Source organism: Podarcis pityusensis (assembly GCF_964106645.2).
Source record: "Podarcis pityusensis genome assembly, chromosome: 13".
Taxonomy (NCBI): Eukaryota; Metazoa; Chordata; class Lepidosauria; order Squamata; family Lacertidae; genus Podarcis; species Podarcis pityusensis.
In genome coordinates, this window is record NC_138038.1 from 55,038,365 (window position 1) to 55,058,005 (window position 19,641).

The 19,641-nt window shown below is 47.4% G+C and overlaps 1 protein-coding gene and 2 long non-coding RNA genes across 3 annotated transcripts in view; 1 reads left to right on the top strand and 2 right to left on the bottom strand.

Annotated features, from left to right (window-relative positions):
• LOC308460283 (uncharacterized protein) overlaps positions 1–19,641 on the bottom strand; it is a 68,964-nt gene that overhangs the window by 40,859 nt on the left and 8,464 nt on the right. The window lies entirely within an intron of this gene.
• LOC308460286 lies at positions 4,036–7,538 on the top strand. The gene is made up of 2 exons (XR_013978534.1): positions 4,036–4,365; positions 5,368–7,538. It is a non-coding gene; the product is annotated as an uncharacterized lncRNA (long non-coding RNA).
• On the bottom strand, positions 4,475–5,549 carry LOC308460289. The gene is made up of 2 exons (XR_013978538.1): positions 5,446–5,549; positions 4,475–4,620 (listed from the first exon to the last, which is right to left on the bottom strand). It is a non-coding gene; the product is annotated as an uncharacterized lncRNA (long non-coding RNA).

Here is a 19,641-nt window from a genome sequence, read left to right on the forward strand (position 1 = left end):
TAGTTCCATCAATTACTTCTCTTTGTGGATTAATTAATAAATGAATTGCCTAAATCAGTATATCCAACGTTCAGGCCTTAACTCACTCCCCAGTAGGAGATAGCCCCCAGCATAGTTTAAAACATAGAATCATGCAGCGGAATATAGGCTTCTATACCACTTCAGTATCTCATTTAGTTTGCTTATAGCACTGCGCCATTTCTACCCCTTTTGTAATAAACAGACCACAGTAAGTTTAAAACAGCTTTCCTAGAAATACTTCAAAGGTCATCTTCACGCCTTCAGCCAAGGAGGAACAAGTAAACACAGGTAGAACATCTTGAGTTACACTATGTAGAAAAATGTTTATAAGGACGCAGTGTGAGCATGGAGCACCAGGTCAGACCTCCATTTGTTCCTGAGCTCACATAGTAGACCGAGTGAAGAAAGAAGTTTCATATCCTCCTTCTCCGGAGGTAATGGGACATGACCCAAACAAGTCTAAGGATACAATTCCGTGGTCGTATTAAATATTAGGTAGCCCAGACCTGCTTGTTATATTTAACTGCAATTTCCCACAGTCTCAACAGTTGTGTTTGGAATCTCTGTAGTTAGCTTACTGGAAGTGACAGACAATGTTGACTGAGAAGACATCTCATTTGTGGATGGCTGCTCATTGGTGGAAGAACTGGATGTCTCTGTGGGCTCATTTGAGGTCTCTTCTTGTGTACTATGCCTCGAGGGAGGGAGGCTGAGGTAGGAGCTAGCAACCAGCAGCAGTCAAAGTTAGCCCAGTGCAGATCCTAGGAGCTTGTGACCAGAGCTTGCGACCAGACCTCGCGAACAGGGGTGTTTGCAAGGACATTTAGCAGGGGAGGTTAAGGGGGAGGCCCAGAGTTCTGCCTCTTGATGTACGCAGGACCAGAGACATGGAGGGCAAGGGAGCTGCTGAAGTGACCTGTTACACCTGTGCCATGTTTGTCATTCTGCCAGAGAACAAGAAACAGTACACTTGTAGCAAGTGCAAGCTGGTTGTCTGGCTGGAAGAGAAGTTGCAGCAACTTGAGGCCCGCCCAGCCACACCTCAAGCGACAGGACAACATGCAGAGTTACTTGATAGATCTGAGTTGACTGAGATTGAGCACCAAGAGAGATGCAGTGTCCCCAAGTGGGAAAAGATTGTCCATTGCAAGAGTCTAACCCCTGGAGGAATGTGACGCACAGAAGTAGGACAGTCACAAACCACACTTGGTCTTAGAGTTGCAAAATCGCTTCCATGCTCTCACCTTGGACACTGATTCTGGGCCAGAAGAGCTAAGACAGCAGTTGTCAGAAGACACGAAGGTGGGTGTGAAAGCTACAGCGCACAGAACGATTATTGTCATCCCCCAGAGGAGAAAGAGACAGGAGGAGATGGATTCGTAGGAGTCTTCTTCCATTCTTAATCTAACCCCATCAGATCCAAGGCTACTGACCGTGGATGAGTATGCTAATGCCCTTGCTACCTTCTGTGGAGATGACAGTAGAGAAAGGGATTTGCAGCCTAGAGATGACAAGCTGGGAGGAAGGAGTAGGAAGTACTCAAACCATAAGATTCTGGCCTTGGTAACTTATCCCAGCAATTTCAAAATAAGCTCCAATAAACAAGAGGGAAAGACACAAGAACAACAGAAGCAGACCCCAGGACGCTCCAAGCAGCCTGCTACTCCCTACAGAAGGAGGAGACGAGTTATGTATGTTTACTCTGGAAAAGAGGAGATTGGGAGCAGATATGGTAGCCATCTTCAAATACCTAAAGCTTGTTTTCTGCTGCAGAGAGGACGACCCAAATCAATAGATTAAAGTTACAAAAAAGGAGATTCCAATCAAACATTAGGAAAAACTATCTGTTGGTAAGATAGTGGAACGGGCTCCATTGGGAGGTGTGGACTCCCCTTCTTTAGAGGCTTTTAAGCAGAGGTTGGGTGGCCATCTGTCATGGACGCTTTCGTTGTGATTCCTGCCTTGCAGAGTCCTAGGGTCCCATCCAATTCTTTTATTATTTGACCCCTTTTGGACTACTGTGTACAGTTCTTATCACCTCAAATATGGTATGGTAGATCTGGAAAAGGTTCAGACAAATGCGACTGAAACAATCAAAGGGATGGAGTGAAAAGTCCCTATGAAGAAAGGGACTTTTTAGTTTAGAAAAGGTGAGTAAGAGGCAACATAATAGAAGTTTGTACGAATCATGCATGGCATAGAGAAATTGGATAGAGGGAAGTTTTTCTCCACCTCTCTTAATACTTGGAACCGTGGACATCCAAAGAAGCTGAATGTTGGAAGATTTAGGACAGATAAATTTTGTTATTTTTTATTACACAGCACGGAGTTAAACTGTGGAACTCCCTCCCACAGGAGGCTGGTATGGCCACCAACTTGGATGGCTTTGAAAGAGGACAGGGCAAATTCATGAAGAAGAGGGTTATCAAAGGCTACTAGCCAAGATGGCTTGGCTCTGCCTCCACATACAGAAGCACTAACGCTTCTGAATCAAGGACACAAGTATGGGATGGAGGGTGGGCCTGGCTTGGCAGCAGAACGTGTGAAAGGGATCTAGGTGTCTCATTGGTTTCTCACAAGCTAACTCTAAGCCAGCAATGTGAAACAGCTGCGTAAAAAGCTAACACAATCAAAGACGACATAAACAGGCGCTCACAATATCATAACAAGTCCAGACCAGAAGAAGCAATAGATCCACTCTATTCTATGCTTGTCAGGCTGTGTCTGGTTCTGGGTGCCACCTTTTAAGAAGGACAAAGTTGAAGGTGACCAGGATGGAAACAAAGACCATGGCTCAGTCGGTAGAGCATGAGACTCTTCATCTCAGGGTTATGGGTTCAAGCCCCACGTTGGGCAAAGGATTCCTGCATCGCAGGGGGTGGACTGGATGGCTCTCAGGATCCCTTCCAACCCTATGAATTTATGATTCTACAGGGATTGACTGGAAGAACTGGTTAGGTTGGCCCCTGGCAAAGGGAAGGTGAAAGGGACTCATGGTGACAGCAGTCTCGTAATGCTTACAGGGGTGCCATAGAAAAGATGGCGCAGACTCGTGTTTTCTGCCATTCCAGAAGGACAGGACTAGTACCAGTGGGTGGAATTGGCAGGGAAATGGCAGATTCTGGTTGAACAAGAGCAGGAGCTTCCCAATGGCATGAGCTGCTTGGCAGGGGAATATTGAGTGCCTCAGGTGGTGATGGTGGGCTCCCAGTCACTGGAGGGATATCAAGCAAAGAAGGGGCTGCCCCCTTGTCAGGGAAAAAGCAACTGCTTCAGGACTCATGAATGGCAGGTCTCCCTCTGTAGGGTTTCACTAGATGACCTCTTCCAATCCTAAAATTCTGTTATTCCAATTGCCAAGCTAAAAGAAGCTATGAACACTTTACAGCTACTGTTTAAAGTGTGTGAGGGGGAAACTGAACACTCTGGTCACATATCCTGTGGAGACCAAATGTGGAAATCGATGGCCTTGTCTGCCTGTTTCTGAGAATGTGCCTCCAGACCCAAGCGCCTCCTGGAGCTCTCGCTCTGCTTGATCTCTGTCTCTTGCCACCCTGGCCTCTTTCCAGAGGAAGTGCCAGATACAAATCCAATAATTAAAGACCTCGTTAAGAACAAGCACAGGCCCCACTCCTTTCCCAGAGAAAACCCACTCTTTAGCTCTAAATCGGAACAGACAGCAATCCATGAAAAACCCAAATTCATACTGCACAACTGTCCCATGTTCAGCGGGGCATCCCAGGCTGACAGGAGCCTCACTGGCTTCCAATTCCAATCCTGGATGTCTTGTTTTGGCTCCCGTGCTCTGGCCACACCAGAGAACGGGACCAAAAAACAGAAGGAAAACTTACTTGACCCGCACGTCGCCACTTGTGGCATATTTGTGGCACTGGTGGAGGAGGCTGTGCAGGCGGGCACAGCTTCTTCCAAAACAGAGGAGGAGGAGGAGGCCCCAGACGAAGGTACAAGGGGGCAGGGAGGAGGGGGGGTGGGCAGCAGCGAGCAGGCGAGGGAGGGGTGGGCAGCAGCAAATTTCCATTTTATTATTGCCTTTACACCCTGTCTTTTCTCTAAGGAGCTCAAGGTGATGACCCCACACCTCCCTCCTCTCCTTTTGGCCTTACAGACACACTCTGACGCAGGTTAGGCTGTGAGGGAACGTGGCTGGCCCAAGATCGCCCAGTGGGCTACAAGGCTGAGTGGGAATTTGAATCCTGGTCTCTCCCAGGCCCTAGCCCAGCTTCCTGACTGCCTCCACCGCCACCGGCTGAGAGGTCCTGAGCCTTCAGCCTCCTGCAGCCGTTCTTTCTGCCTCAATGTCAGATATGTGGAGGATAAAACTAGGTGTGACTTGTGACAACACCCAATCTGGGTCCTGCCAGTTGCCTATAAAGGCAGGGGGAGGGGGGCATGGACGCTGCAACGTGAGTCCCTTGCCGCCCGTGTCTTTTATCACCTGAAACCACCTTTAAATAAACAAAGAAAGTTCTTGTTCTTTCCAGTGGTTACTCCAGGACTTGAAGGCCCACCAGGTGGAAATTGGCATTTGCAGAACAGAAGGACAGTGGCTGTGGCTGGATGGACTCAGGGAGGGAGAGCCTTAGTTTCCACCCACCCCCTCTCTCAGCACTGTCAGCCACCCCCACAAATTTGGCCCACAGGGACCTCCCCCCCCCCCCACATTCAGGCAGAATTCGGGGCTTGCCCACACTTGCCCCATGCCTACAAAGCACGGGTCCGAGAGGTTTTCTGCTTCTTTTGTGTTTTCTAGGAACGAGTCTGAGCAGTTTTCCATTTCCTTCTCCTTACTGCTGAATCGGCGCAAACATCAATCTGAGGAAAACCCAATGGACGTTTGTTCCAACTGAGCAGTAAAGAGCAAGTTTTCCCAGGTTGGGGGGGGGGGAGTGGTGGGAAAAGCGGAAGTGCAGACGATCCCTCAGCTGTCCACCAGCAAGTCAAGTTTGCCTATTTACAGTTCATTGATAGCGCCTGTGCAGAAAACCTTCTTCTCCAGCAGATGGGAATGTTTGCAGTAAGGAAAGTGGCAGGGAACAAATGTGACAAAACATTCTTTGAGGATTAGAAACCTTTTGTAGAATATCTAAAGAACTATTATAAATTGCATGGAAACATGGGCAGGATTTGAAATATGAGCAACAGTAGAAATACATTAAGGCTAATAATTTGGGATGTAAAAATGGAGTGGTTATAAGTTAAAATATGCAGCATTAAAGGATGAACATTGAACATCATGGAGAGGGGATGGGGCGTCAACTGATAAATTAAACATATTGTTGTTGGTAAACTTTTTAAAACGAAATAAACAATTATTTATTCTTTTAGAAAAAGAAAGTGGCAGGAAAATGCCCTGGAAAGTCTGGGGTGATAACGCTTGTTTTATAATCCTTAGAAAGCCAACACCTTCTAATCTCCCTGCAAACAAATCAGGGGAAATGCTCCATAAACCCATCGGCAGAAAGCTGCCTGGAACCCAACCGGGGCCATCAAATGAAGCTGAGGAGCGAGAGAAAGAAAAGAAAGTCCTTCTTCACACAGCACATGGTTAAACCATGGGACTCCTTCCCACAAGATGTAGTGACAGCCACGAAGGTGGGTGGCTTTGGAAGAGGGTTGGACAAAATCATGCCTTTCCGTAGCTAATAGTCATAATGGTCGTGTATGAGGATGAGAGGCAGTCTGCCACAGGACGTTCATCATCAGTGGGGAGAAAATCAGCAGGAGAGGGCTGCTGCTCTCCTGTCCTGGCTTGTGGGCTTCTCACTGGGGCGTCTAGTCAGCCACTGTGGGGAATGGGATGCTGGACTAGAGAGAACTTTGGTCTGACCCAAGAGCAATCTGGCTCCCCTGACGTTCCTTGTCTGACTGAGAGTAAGTTTCTCTGTGAGGAGGGAATGGGACTCTGCACATGCTCCAGGGAAGTCTCTTTTTAAAAAAATAATTGAGGTATTTCGTGGATGAGCGACAGCTTCTGGGCTTGGGCTGCCAGGAGCCTTGGCATGCGTTGAGCCCTGGCAAGGGGGCTGGCGACTCTCCTGTGACTCCACCCCTTCCCCAAATGCACCCACCACACAGCTGGTTGCCCAAGCGGCAGAGTTCCCACCCTGCCACACCCTCCGCATCCCGAAGGCTCCTGTGCTCCCAAATACTTACCGTCTGTGGAGGAGGCCATGATCAGCCCCGTCCAGAGGCAGAGAGCAAAGAGGCTCACCCCCATTCTCCAGTCATTGGGTCTCATGGGTTGAGGCACCAGGGGCCGCTGGCAAAGGGGAGGGCAGGTGCCAGAGGGTTTTCCAGGCAGAGGTCAAGGAGCGCACCTTCCTCCTATCAGCACCAAAGCTGGATTGAAGCTCAAAGCTCCAGAGAGAGATTTCTAGCGGGGAGGGGAGGAGGAGGAGGAGGAGGAGGAAGAGGAGGAGGAGGTGGCTGGCCACACCATCCCTCAAAATTCTTCTGATAAGAGCAGGGATGTGTCACCTTCAGGGAGAGGCGTCCAGCAGGAGTTGTCTCATGGAGGAAACACCCTGGGAAGTGGTGGGTCAGTTGGGCATGGGGGGGGGATTTGACCCACTGGCACGGAAAGGGCACTGGCAAGGAGGGAGAGCAGTCCTTCTTGGCAGGTATGTTCCAAGTGTGGTGCTCAGCCCGCCCAGTGTAAATAGCGACTTTGACAAAGGACCTTGGGCAAATATTTGCAGGGGGCAAGCTGTGAGCCAGGCCGGCCCCTCCCTAGAGCAGGTAAGGAAGGGATTGAATGAGGGAAAGGCAAAAAGGGCAATGGTGAGACTGCGGAGGAGAGAAAGGGGGAGAGAGGGGGGGGAGCTGATTTGGAAGGGACCCCAAGGGTCATCTAGTGCTACCCACAAATCTCAGCTGAAGCATCCCTGGTGAATGGCCAGCCAACCTCTGCTTTAAAACCTCCAGGGAAGGAGAGTCCACCATGTTCCAGGGGAATCCGTTCCGCTGTCCAACAGCATGGAATCATAGACTGGAAGGAATCCCAAGGGAGTCATCTAGGCAACCCCCCTGCGATGCAAGAATCACAGTTAAACATCTAGGGTGGTATTACCACCCCACACCCCAATATGGTGTAATGTGGAATGCACGAAATACTTCATAATACCTCCCCAGTATTTTTTTATACTTTTGATCAATTTTGACAACTCTCCGTGCTTTTTTCAGGGGGTCCTCAAGGGTACGCAGCACTGGCACTTCTTCTTGTTGTTGTTAAAACGTGTGGCACTTACTGGAACAACTTCACACTGAGTACCAGCATCCATTTTTGCAGAAAAAAAGCACTGATAACCTTGATAATCTTTTTAACAAGTCTGATGAATTTTGAGAACTTTTAAACATCCTTTAACGTACTAAGGCTGTACCAGGGCCAAAGGGGGAGGGGTAGTTTGGTGGGAGAGTTTTGAGATAACATTTAGATTTTTTGATAATCCTAACAACTGTAATTTTTACTTATAAAACAATAAAAATCATCATCATCATTATTTTGTAACACACTGCTTGGGAAAAGTGCTCCCCCCTCCACCCCGTGCAAGTTTACTTTGCAAGAAATATCTAACAATTTGCAAAAGGGCTGCTATGGGTTTAAAATTCAAACTGTCCAAGGTGGCAAATATTACAGCAAAAAGTGTGTGTGTGTGTGTGTGTGTGTGTGTGAAAAGGACATATTCTAGAAGCTAAATGAAAATGACAAAGGCAGTCCTGAGTTGTGCTGATGCAATGGACAGAAAAATCCAGCAATGAATTTTGGGTGACCCACTTTGGCCTCCCTGGCTTCAGGAGGCTGAGGACATCTGGCCTTCCGTCTCAGACCAGTCTGGTCCTCACTGCAGCTCTGATGCTCCTCTGGTCTGCAAGACCTCCTGTGGCCTCCGTGTTCACCTTCCACAATCACCGTGCAAGTGATGCTTCAGTATCTGCACATAACTGGACTTGTGAGCATGAGCAGCTTCCAGTGAGAGACCTTGCTGCTGAGTGCAGATCCAATGTTACTGCGGTTTGTTATCCTGCAAGGCACCTAGGAAAGTTGCCCCATGGAAAGCTGGAGGAGAACAATCTGAGCCCCAGAACTCGCCGTTTGGCCCTTGAAGTGTGTTTCTCTGTGCAAGAGAGAGACTGAAAGAGAGACAGAGAGACTGCCTATCTCTGTACATGTTCTGTGAGAATGCTGTGGGTGGGTGAGACGTGGTTCCATGGGCTTACGTCTCTCTCCCTCTCTCTCCCCTCCTGAGGTTGTTCAACGGTGTGAATGTAGTTGGGTGAAGCATGAAAATAATGGTGCCCGTTGCCTGCATCTCAGCAGCGTCACAACCCTATCTGATTACATTTCTGTAGTCCTGGGAAAAGAGAACGAAAGAAGGCTGTGTGTGAGTCCAGACGTCGTTGTTGCAAATATATCTCTAGTGCCCTGTTAAGACTTGTGTGGGGTACAAAGCTCTGGGGCACGACCCCGGGTGTCGGTTTGCCTTTGCGCCAGGAGCAAGCATGTGTTTATCTCGGCTGTATCGCTTTCTGATAAATCCAGATTGACGTCAGGCAGTGCCCATTTGGGCTCATTTGCCTGCCTTGAAGTGGGACGTGCTACCTGCCCAGGTGAAAGGGCTCTGAGCACCAACCTTACCCAAGAAGCTGTTTATCTAATAGGAGCAGCCACAGAACAAGGACTATAAATAGCATCCCTTGGGTTTCTGCCTTGTCACTTAAATGCCTCTTAGTAATGCCCCAAATAGACACCTCCTGGCCAAGACTCCACCTAGGCCATCTCTCCTCCTCCTCCTCCTCCTCCTCCTCCTCCTCCTCCATCAGAGCAGCTCCACAACCTTTGCCCAACTTGGAGTTCGGGAGGGGGGCTCCAAACCTGTAGTCTTGAAAGCACAGAAACTAAAAGGTGGGGGTCAGATCAGTGGTGCTGGCAGGATGCCAGGACTTGGGGGCTTCCGCAGCCCCCGCTCAATAGGAGTGTGGTGGCATTTGGGGGACAAGCACCTCCTTCCTCTTCAAGTGCAATGGATCCTGTTGAATATTGCAGTAGCATTGTGATTTCACTAAGGCATCTTTGTGTCACTTACGATTTTCGTAATCGTTATTGTAACTTACAACGAAAAGTCTGCCCTGAGTCTCCTTTGCCATTCAGCTTCATAAGATGATCCCAGATGGGTTCTTGCGTTGTGAGAGAGGAAAGCTTCTCTCCGTCCCCTTTCTCGATGCCTTGCCTAATTTTGCATACCTCTGTCACATCTCCCCTTACTCATCTTTTCTCCCCCTAAGCAAAAGAAAGCCCCCAGTGGTGTATCCTGTCTTCTTAGGAGTGTTGCTCAAGCCCCTTCATCCTTCCGGATGCCTTTTCTGAACCTGTCCCTAAAACACTCCTTTCAGAGGCCTGGCAACCAGAACTGTACACAGTATTTCAAGTGCGGTTACACAATAGATTTGCATAAAGGCCTTACAATATTGACAGTTTCCCTTCCCTAGTGATCTTCCCGGCCATCCTCCACACACTGGTCTCATTTGCATGTAATGCTCAGGCAAACTATGAATTAGCAAGAATGAGCACGTGTGCTTGGGGGCACAGTGAGAAATACGTGGCTGCTTTATTATCAATTGATTAATCAGTTTATATCCTGCCTTTTCCCCTTACGGGACTCAAGGCGATTTTGCTCTGCCCCAGCTCTTGCTGTGCAACTGGGAGTTAAGACACAGTTTGGCTTAGTGTCACATCCAAACACCCAGCGCACTGAGTCGCAGAGAAGATCCAGCGGGTTACTCCTGATTTATGGGCTGGTGCTTCTGTGGAGCTTACCCCTTAAACTTCAATTCACCATTGAGGCCTCAAGTTCATGCCACACAGTCTCTCTCTGAAGATTGAGTCAAAGAAAGCTGCAGATGGATGACTGGCATTTGCTTGTTTGTTTTTCCACCAAATACATAGAAAGGTTGAGATCCCTTTTTTACTATCACTGCCACTTAGGAGTGGGCAGTTAGAAATCTGAACACAGCACTATTGCGCAGTTCCTTCCTCCCCCAAGATAAGATTCTGAACAGGTTTTACTGGACTCCAAATTGTTTATTTAAGGCTATCTTGAGCAGTTATGGTCAGTTGCATGGAGTATGGGGGGGGGCTCTTTGCAAGGCCCAACCATGGAAACACCAGCTGGGGGGGGGGGGCGCACTGGAGGCCTGAAATGGCTTTGCACCAGTCCAATCCAAGGACCTTTTCTGCCAGGTAGGAATGCCAGAATATCTGAGATTACAGGGAGACGGGAAAGCCCCTCCTCCCCACCTCCACCTCCCTCTGTGCATGAGCAGAGACACCTCGCCCTGCCATGCTCACACTCTTCTGCTGGAGCCACTTTTCTCCCAAAGGAAAACTCAGCTATGCCTCCTGTTCTTGCTATTATTACTGACAAGAGTTTAGCATCGGAATTTAGAAAGAGAGTTAATGTTTACAACAATCCCATATGGTAGGCTGGTGGAATTATCCCCACTCTGCAGACAGGGCGACTGAGGTTGGGAGGGGGCGTGGGGTGTCTCAGGACCCCTACTAAGTTTCTGGTGGGAGTGGGATTTGACCTGAAGGCTTCCAGACTCACCATGGCTCATGACCCAACAAGGCCCTTACATTTTGTGGGACAGGCAGCCTGCCAAGCACTGCAGAGGATCCTACCCAGCCAGAGGAGAAGGCTGGCATTTATTACTTCCCATCCTCGAGGTTGTGGGACCATAAACAATAAGTAATTGCGCTAATAAAGAAAGGAGGGTTGGGTGCCACAGCTGGGCAGGGAAAGGGTGGGGGCCACAAGCTATCTGTATGCCAAACCCAAGTGGGGGTTATCCAGTCTCCTGAGGGGTCCTGAGCTCCCCATCTTCTTTTTGCCAGCCATGTGAAGGGGTTCTGTGACACCACTGCCTTCTGTGTGTGCCAGTTGCTAGGTGCTCAGAGGGAAAGGGCCCGATCCGGAGGTCACAGGATGACTCAGCCGCACCGTTAGGAAGCCAAGGTGCTGACGCCACTCACTTCAGTGCCTCTCCCTGCCCAGGGAAGGACTGACTGCTGGCCTGGCCCTCCCTCTCTGTAAGCCACCCAGCCCCACCAAATTCCTTGAGAACCCAGGAGTCCTGGCAGGCACCCTGCCCTGTGAGGCCTGAGGCCCACTGCCAAGTAGACCCTGGCCACCCACATGACTAAATCACTTCACAGGAGGAGCCCTTCAGAAACCCAGGAGTCCTGACTCCTTTTCCTGCTCCTCACTCCAAATGTGTTCTCCTATGGCGTCCAAAAAGGGATCTCAAGCTTCCTGTGATTGGTCTGGGCAGAAGCCTTCCCCCCTCTCTCTCTCCCCCTTTGTTATTAATAACCCCACCCCACTGAGTCTTTTATCAAATGTTGGCCGAATTTGCCCCATTGCATCCAAGCAATTTCCCCTGCACATAGCCTCCTGCTATGCACTGAGCCTTTCTTCTTGCCACACCCTGAGCTGTGCTCAGCTCACAAAGGGAAAGGTTCAGAAAACAGCAAGCAGCATCCTACCATGTCCAGTTCTGGGGACCCCAATTTAAGAAGGATGCTGGCAAGCCTGAAATGGTGCTGACAAAGAGGATCAAGGTTCTGGAAACCAAGCCTTAGGAGGAACATTTGAGGGAGTTTGGGATGCTTAGCCTGGAGAATAGCAATACCAGGCAATACCAATGAGACGGAAACATGGAAGGTGCCTAAAGAAGCCAGGGTGGCTATCTAAAGAACTTTTAACTGAGTTAAGATTAAAAAAGGATGTGTACAAAAAATGGAAAAGGGGGAAAACCACCAAAAAGGAATTCAAACAAATAGCCAGCACGTGTAGACACAAAGTCAGAAAAGCTAAAGCACAGAATGAACTCAGGCTTGCTAGAGAGGTTAAAAGCAACAAAAAAGGCTTTCATGGGTATGTTCGTAGCAAAAGGAAGAACAAAGAAACAGTGGGGTCACTCAGAGGAGAAGATGGTGAAATGCAAACAGGGGACACAGAAAGGGCTGAACTCCTCAATGCCTTCTTTGCCTCAGTCTTCTCCGATAAAGAAAACAATGCCCTACCTGAAGAATTTGGAGCAAATGATTCAGCAAAGGAAACACAGCCCAGAATAACTAAGGAGACAGTACAAGAATACTTGGCTAGTTTAGATGTATTCAAGTCTCCAGGGCCAGATGAACTGCATCCAAGAGTATTAAAAGAACTGGCAGATGTGATCTCAGAACCACTGGCAGTCATCTTTGAGAATTCCTGGAGAACAGGCGAAGTCCCGGCAGACTGGAGGAGGGCAAATGTTGTCCCTATTTTCAAAAAGGGGAAAAGAGAGGACCCAAATAATTACCGCCCAGTCAGTCTGACATCAATACCAGGGAAGATTCTGGAGCAGATCATTAAGCAAACAGTCTGTGAGCACCTAGAAAGGAATGCTGTGATCACCAATAGTCAGCACGGATTTCTGAAAAATAAGTCATGTCAGACTAACCTGATCTCGTTTTTTGACAGAATTACAAGCCTGGTAGATGAAGGGAACGCAGTGGATGTAGCCTACCTTGATTTCAGCAAGGCATTTGACAAGGTGCCCCATGATATTCTTGTAAAGAAGCTGGTAAAATGCGGTCTTGACTATGCTACCACTCAGTGGATTTGTAACTGGCTGACTGACCGAACCCAAAGGGTGCTCATCAATGGTTCCTCTTCATCCTGGAGAAGAGTGACTGGAGAAGGGTGCCACAGGGTTCATCCTGGAGAAGGGTGCCACAGGGTTCTGTCTTGGGCCCGGTCTTATTCAACATCTTTATCAACGACTTGGATGATGGACTCAAGGGCATCCTGATCAAATTTGCAGATGACACCAAACTGGGAGGGGTGGCTAACACCCCAGAGGACAGGATCACACTTCAAAACAACCTTGACAGATTATAGAACTGGGCCAAAACAAACAAGATGAATTTTAACAGGGAGAAATGTAAAGTATTGCACTTGGGCAAAAAAAATGAGAGGCACAAATACAAGATGGGGGACACCTGGCTTGAGAGCAGTACATGTGAAAAGGATCTAGGAGTCTTGGTTGACCACAAACTTGACATGAGCCAACAGTGTGACGCGGCAGCTAAAAAAGCTAATGCAATTCTGGGCTGCATCAATAGGAGTATAGCATCTAGATCAAGGGAAGTAATAGTGCCACTGTATTCTGCTCTGGTCAGACCTCACCTGGAGTACTGTGTCCAGTTCTGGGCACCACAGTTCAAGAAGGACACTGACAAACTGGAACGTGTCCAGAGGAGGGCAACCAAAATGGTCAAAGGCCTGGAAACGATGCCTTATGAGGAACGGCTAAGGGAGCTGGGCATGTTTAGCCTGGAGAAGAGGAGGTTAAGGGGTGATATGATAGCCATGTTCAAATATATAAAAGGATGTCACATAGAGGAGGGAGAAAGGTTGTTTTCTGCTGCTCCAGAGAAGCGGACACGGAGCAATGGATCCAAACTACAAGAAAGAAGATTCCACCTAAACATTAGGAAGAACTTCCTGACAGTAAGAGCTGTTCGATAGTGGAATTTGCTGCCAAGGAGTGTGGTGGAGTCTCCTTCTTTGGAGGTCTTTAAGCAGAGGCTTGACAACCATATGTCAGGAGTGCTCTGATGGTGTTTCCTGCTTGGCAGGGGGTTGGACTCGATGGCCCTTGTGGTCTCTTCCAACTCTATGATTCTAAGAAGAAAAGATTGAGAGAGCACAAGATAGCCGTCTTCAAATATCTGAAGTGCCATCACAGGGAAGATGGGGTGAGCTTGCTTTCTGCGGCTCTGGAGGGGAGGACTCGGAACAACAGATTCAAATGGCAAGAAAGGAGATTCTGACTAAACATTAGGAAGAACTTTCTGAGGAGCTGTTCAGCCGTGGAACTGACAGCCTCAGGTGGTAGACTCTCTTTCACTTTCGTTGTTGTGTTGTTGTTTAGTTATTTAGTCGTGTCCGACTCTTTGTGACCCCCTGGACCAGAGCAGGCCAGGCACTCCTGTCTTCCACTGCCTCCCGCAGTTTGGTCAGACTCATGTTTGTAGCTTTGAGAACACCGTCCAACCACCGTCCAACGGCCTCGGTCCATTAGACCTGAAGGAGCGTCTCCACCTCCATCGTTCTACCCGGACACTGAGGTCCAGCACCGAGGGCCTTCTGGCGGTTCCCTCACTGCGAGAAGCCAAGTTACAGGGAACCAGGCAGAGGGCCTTCTCGGTAGTGGCGCCCTCCCTGTGGAACGCCCTCCCACCAGATGTCAAAGAGAACAACAACTACCAGACTTTTAGAAGACATCTGAAGGCAGCCCTGTTTAGGGAAGCTTTTAATGTTTGATGTATCATAGTATTTTAATATTCTTTTGGAAGCCGCCCAGAGTGGCTGGGGAAACCCAGCCAGATGGGCGGGGTATAAATAATAAATTATTATTATTATTATTATTACCTCGTCCTCTGTCGTCCCCTTCTCCTTGTGCCCTCCATCTTTCCCAGCATCAGGGTCTTTTCCAGGGAGTCTTCTCTTCTCATGAGGAGGCCAAAGTCTTGGAGCCGCTCCATCTATGTTCCATCAGCTGAAAGTCCTTACGTTGAAAGAACAACTTAGGGCTTGGCTTTTATGAGCTGCATCAGGAAGCAAGTTCACCTGATGTTTGAAGGCTACATTCCTAGTGGATGAGATGCTCAATGCATCGCTCACACTGACGTGTAGAACACACTCCTTCCTGCTGTTGTGCTGTGTACTTGGAGGCATCCTCAGCAGGTGTGGTTTGCATTGGAACAGCAATTATGGATTGTGTTTGATTCCTGACTGATCTTTTAATTTCACTCATTTCATTTGTATGCTGCTTTTCCATACACACAAAACCATGCTCAAAGTGGCTTACAGCAAAGAAACAGGGGTGCATTTCAAACAAACACTACAAAAGCCAGTTCATAATAACATAGGAAAACAATAGCAAATATAACAACATACCAAAAAAACCCCAACCATTCCAATATTAGAAATATAACAAGATTACCTGAACCCTATGCAGCAACCAAGAGCAACAATAACAAGGGAGCTTCACAGTTTCACCTTATTCCTGGAAACACACCTTCCAGGATGTTGCTCACAGTCCCTCTCCTGCAACCACTTGCAAGGCTTCTGAGGGCAAAGGGTGGGGTAGCTGGAAACACCCCTCCCATGACAATATTCACTGATCACGGACGTACCGTCTTTGCTGCTTGTAGTCTTGCTTGTTCACTGAACAGGCACATCATAAAGCATACCTTAAGTCTTCAGTGTGCGTTCGTCGTCAGCTTTCCTTGTTGCAATTGAAGGATCCGTGGCGTTTTCCATCCACACGTGACAAAGAAATGTAAGGGCCTTGCACCGCAGTACTTGCCAAGCTGCACTGAGGCAGGGCCTTCGGAATGGCTCTTTCCCCCTGACCACATATCTGGCACAATGTGGGCGGGGGGGGGGGCGGGTAGAGCAGCGATTCTGCTGCAAGCTGCATGTCCTCCTCCTCCTCAACACCTGGAGGCAATTCTTGTGGCGAGGTCAGTTGCCATCAGTTTGTTGTTGTTGTTGTTGTTGTTTTAATAATTTTTTATTAAGTTTTTAAACAAACAAAAAAGAAAAACAACACACACAAAAAACAATACAAAACTTAACAATATAAACACAAAGCAATTAATAACGAACTCTTTTCCATTACCAATTTTAAGTTACTTATTTTCTGGACTTCCTCATACCTCCCTCTTTTGTATTCCAATCCACATTTATTTATCCAGCAGTTTCTTTTCCACTTTTTTAATCCCAATCTTTAATTTAATAAAATGTTAAAATATATAACTTCAACTCTTTTAAACCTAATCCTTGATCTTAATATCCTGTAACTTTAAAGTTTTCCCTTTTAAAATCAAATTTCCATTTCTTTAAACTTCTTTAATCTTAATCTTTAATCTTAATCTATCCTTAACTTTAACCTATGCAGCTGGAAACCACTTATTTTCAGTCCAACATCACTCTAACATTCCTTAATTTTGCAGTGTTTCTGAAGATAGTCTTTGAATTTCTTCCAGTCTTCCTCCATCGACTCTTCTCCCTGGTCACGGATTCTGCCAGTCATTTCCGCCAATTCCATATAGTCCATAAGTTTCATCTGCCATTCCTCCAACGTGGGAAGTTCTTGTGTCTTCCAATACTTTGCGATGAGTATTCTTGCTGCTGTTGTTGCATACATAAAGAAAGTTCTATCCTTTTTTAACACCATTTGGCCCACTATGCCCAGGAGAAAGGCCTCTGGTTTCTTAGGGAAGGTATACTTAAATACCTTTTTTAATTCATTATATATCATTTCCCAGTTGCCATCAGTTTGCGGTACAGGAACGCCAACATCTTTATGGCAGTTTTCATAAAGGAAACATGGTTAAGCATGCACGGCACTTGTGTTTGTTAAAGGAGTCCTGGATCTCACGGGAAGCATACTGCAAGTTTCCTCCTCAATGTATGCGCAAGGACTGCAGAACATCACACCCAACAAACAAATGGATTTATGCTGCAGGCATGTCAATGCCCACCAAGGATAGGAAATGGATGCTATGCGTGAAGCCGTTCAGATCTAAAAACGAGTTCGAGAAGAGCAAGATTAGGAGTCTGGTACCAGAAAGCACTTCCCTAACACTTCAGAACTCAATATGGTGGCTTATCTGGACTCCCCATGGTTGGGATTACACTTCCAACCCAAAGGCAGCAAATACATAGGACCCTGTTGGCAATGGCACAATGAGTGGCAAACATCGCACAGACCCTGGTACCCAGTGGGGGACTTTCAAATTTCAGCAGACCCCTGTGTGATGCCAAAATTTAATCACACACCCCCACCTGCCTCCCACCTCCCATTCTGCATTACTGTTGTGTCGCCCCCCCCCCTCAGATTGGTGCCCAGTGCAGGTGAACCGGTCATGCTCCTCTAAATCTGCTTTCACTAGTAACCATATTGTGGTACTGAGTTACCATCTGGTGGATCAGTTCCAACTATAAAGCAAACTCCACACCATTTGTGATTCTCTGGTGTTGCGAGGTGTCGTCTGAACCCACCCTCTGTGCGCTCTCCAGAGTTTCAGGTTCTTCTACTGGAGCTCAAAGCTGCACCTGTCATGGCTGTGTGTACCTACCCTTGGCTTTGTGCCCACAATAAGTTCCCAGACAAGAGCAATAAAGGAAGATTGGTTTACAACTTGAAATAAAAGTGATGGAGTACATGGCTGCTGGCTCAAACCGCAAAATTGCAATATAAGCTGGCAGCAAATCACAAAGTACATACACGTCTGAGCAGGATCCCTACGTAACCGCCTCCAAAGCCAGAAGAGCAGGCACAGACCCACTCTAAGGCATACCTTGCGCAGTTTCTGGTTGAAAGGACATGACCTCAGTGGGAAATGTTGTTGTTGGCATCCGTCTGTCTCAAGAGACAATGGAGTGTGCCTCTGGGGGTGAAGTCGAACCGCTGGGTTAGCAGCACCCAAGTTACCTCCCCGGGGGCCAGATGAGACCCTGGTCAGGGCCATTCGCCCACCATTTTGCTTTGCTGACCAGCAGCTTCACACACACAGCGCAGCATCCTTGAAGACACAGAAGTTTTTGCTCTTTCCTCCAACGTCCTTTTCCTGATCCAAATCCCCCCCAAAAAAATTCTGCAAGGGGGCCAAACAGTTAAAAAGTCTCTGTCTTTTTTTCCCTTTTGGGGAAGAGGGATTAAGTTTGAGGAAAGTACTTGCAAATGGGAACTTAGGTGCCCTTCCTCAGCCTTCCTCCAGATTGGTGCTGCTAATTAGCAAAACAATCTGCTTGGGGGCAGCTCCTTGCAGAACCTCCCTGGCCTCCCCCTTAGCCAAGGCTTCATTTCCAGAAAAAAGAGCAGCTGGGACCCAATTCTGCTCACACAAAGCTATCTCCTCCGCAAGCTCTTCCCCTGCTCTGGTTCTTGCTGTGGCTTCTCAGGGGTGCTGAGAGAAGTGCACTCTGCACTTGCTCAGGGGCCCTTGAATCTTATCATTGCATTTTAAAAGGTAAATGAATTGGAAATGTGGGGGGTGAGGAACCATGGAGAAAGACCACAGTACAAAACAGGGAAAGTCAACAGGCATCTAAACAAACAGCACAAATCATTTTTATTTGATTTTACAAATATGAATTTATAACCATGCCAAATACACATCCATGTAGAGAGATCACTCTGAATCTCAGGTCTCCCCCCCCCCCCATGTGTCCTCTCGTCAACATTTTCAAGTGCATATTATTTCGTAATCTGTATTTTATATCTATCCATAGTGTCCATAGTATTTGTTACATTACAAGTGAGATTAAAATCCTGCTAATGTTTTCATCTTCTTACAGTGGTCTCATAAATAAATTATAAACTTTCCCCATTCTTTCTTGAATTTCTTGTCTTCTTGGTCTCTGAGTTTTTGGGTCAATTTTGCCATTCCGGCGTAGTCTAACAGCTTGGTTTGCCATTCCTCTCTTTCTTCTTTCCATCTCTGGGCTAGTAGCATCCGTGCTGCTATTGTCACATACATAAAGAGTCTTTTCTGTTCCTTTGGAATGTCAGTACCTATAATTCCGAATAGAAAGGCTTCTGGGGTTTTTTACAAAAGTTATTTTAAACATTTTTTTCAGTGCATTATATATCATTTCCCAGAAAGCCTTTATTACCTTACATGACCACCACAAGCATCTAAACAAACCAGCACCTCTAATTCTACAAATGGACACACACTCTCCAAGTGTCCCAATTTTCCAGGGACAGTCCCAGAATTACGAAACCCATCCCAGCTTCTGATGTGATTCCAGAATGTCCCTATTTCCCTGCAATAGTCTCGCAAACAAGAGATAGTAATCTAAACTTCAGTTAAATACCCCTCCAAGAAGACAGACAACAGGTTAAGGACACTTTATTCTGATAGTTTTGGTTTCTCACTTGGTGAACTGAGAATAAATTTCATGACTTCCGGTTTGCCGCGGACCGCATCGTAGCATGGATATAGTCCTCCAGGAAAGACCCGATCTTCTGAAGGGTATGGGCCGGGGAAACGCAAGGGGGCTATGTACCCCTGTAAAAGGCTCAAAAGGATATTTTGAGCACCTGGATCTGGCTGCACTTGTCAGCAGGCTCTCCCAGCCCGAACTGTGCTACAAAGAGCGGAGGAGAGGTGGGATCGAGTTGCAAGCACTGGGATCTATTTGATTCCCTCGGAAGAGAAGCCTCAAGCTTTGAGTGGATAAAGCAGCAAATTTTCCATAAAATATATAAAAAAGCCGAAGGAACTATCAGAAATTTGGATTACAATTTGGACTGATATTGGTGTTGAAGACGGGATGAATAAAGGAAGTCCGTCCCAGCTGTGGTGAGCTTTATATTGCATTAGGATGTTCTACAAGTACTAAAGGTTCTTTTTTTCCTTTTGACTTTGCCTACACCTACAAATAACTTATCCTATGCAAATTACATGGTGAATTAAGGGGTGTGAACCCCTCACCTGTGCATTGGGGGGGTACCCCTTTGGAAATCAACCCACCA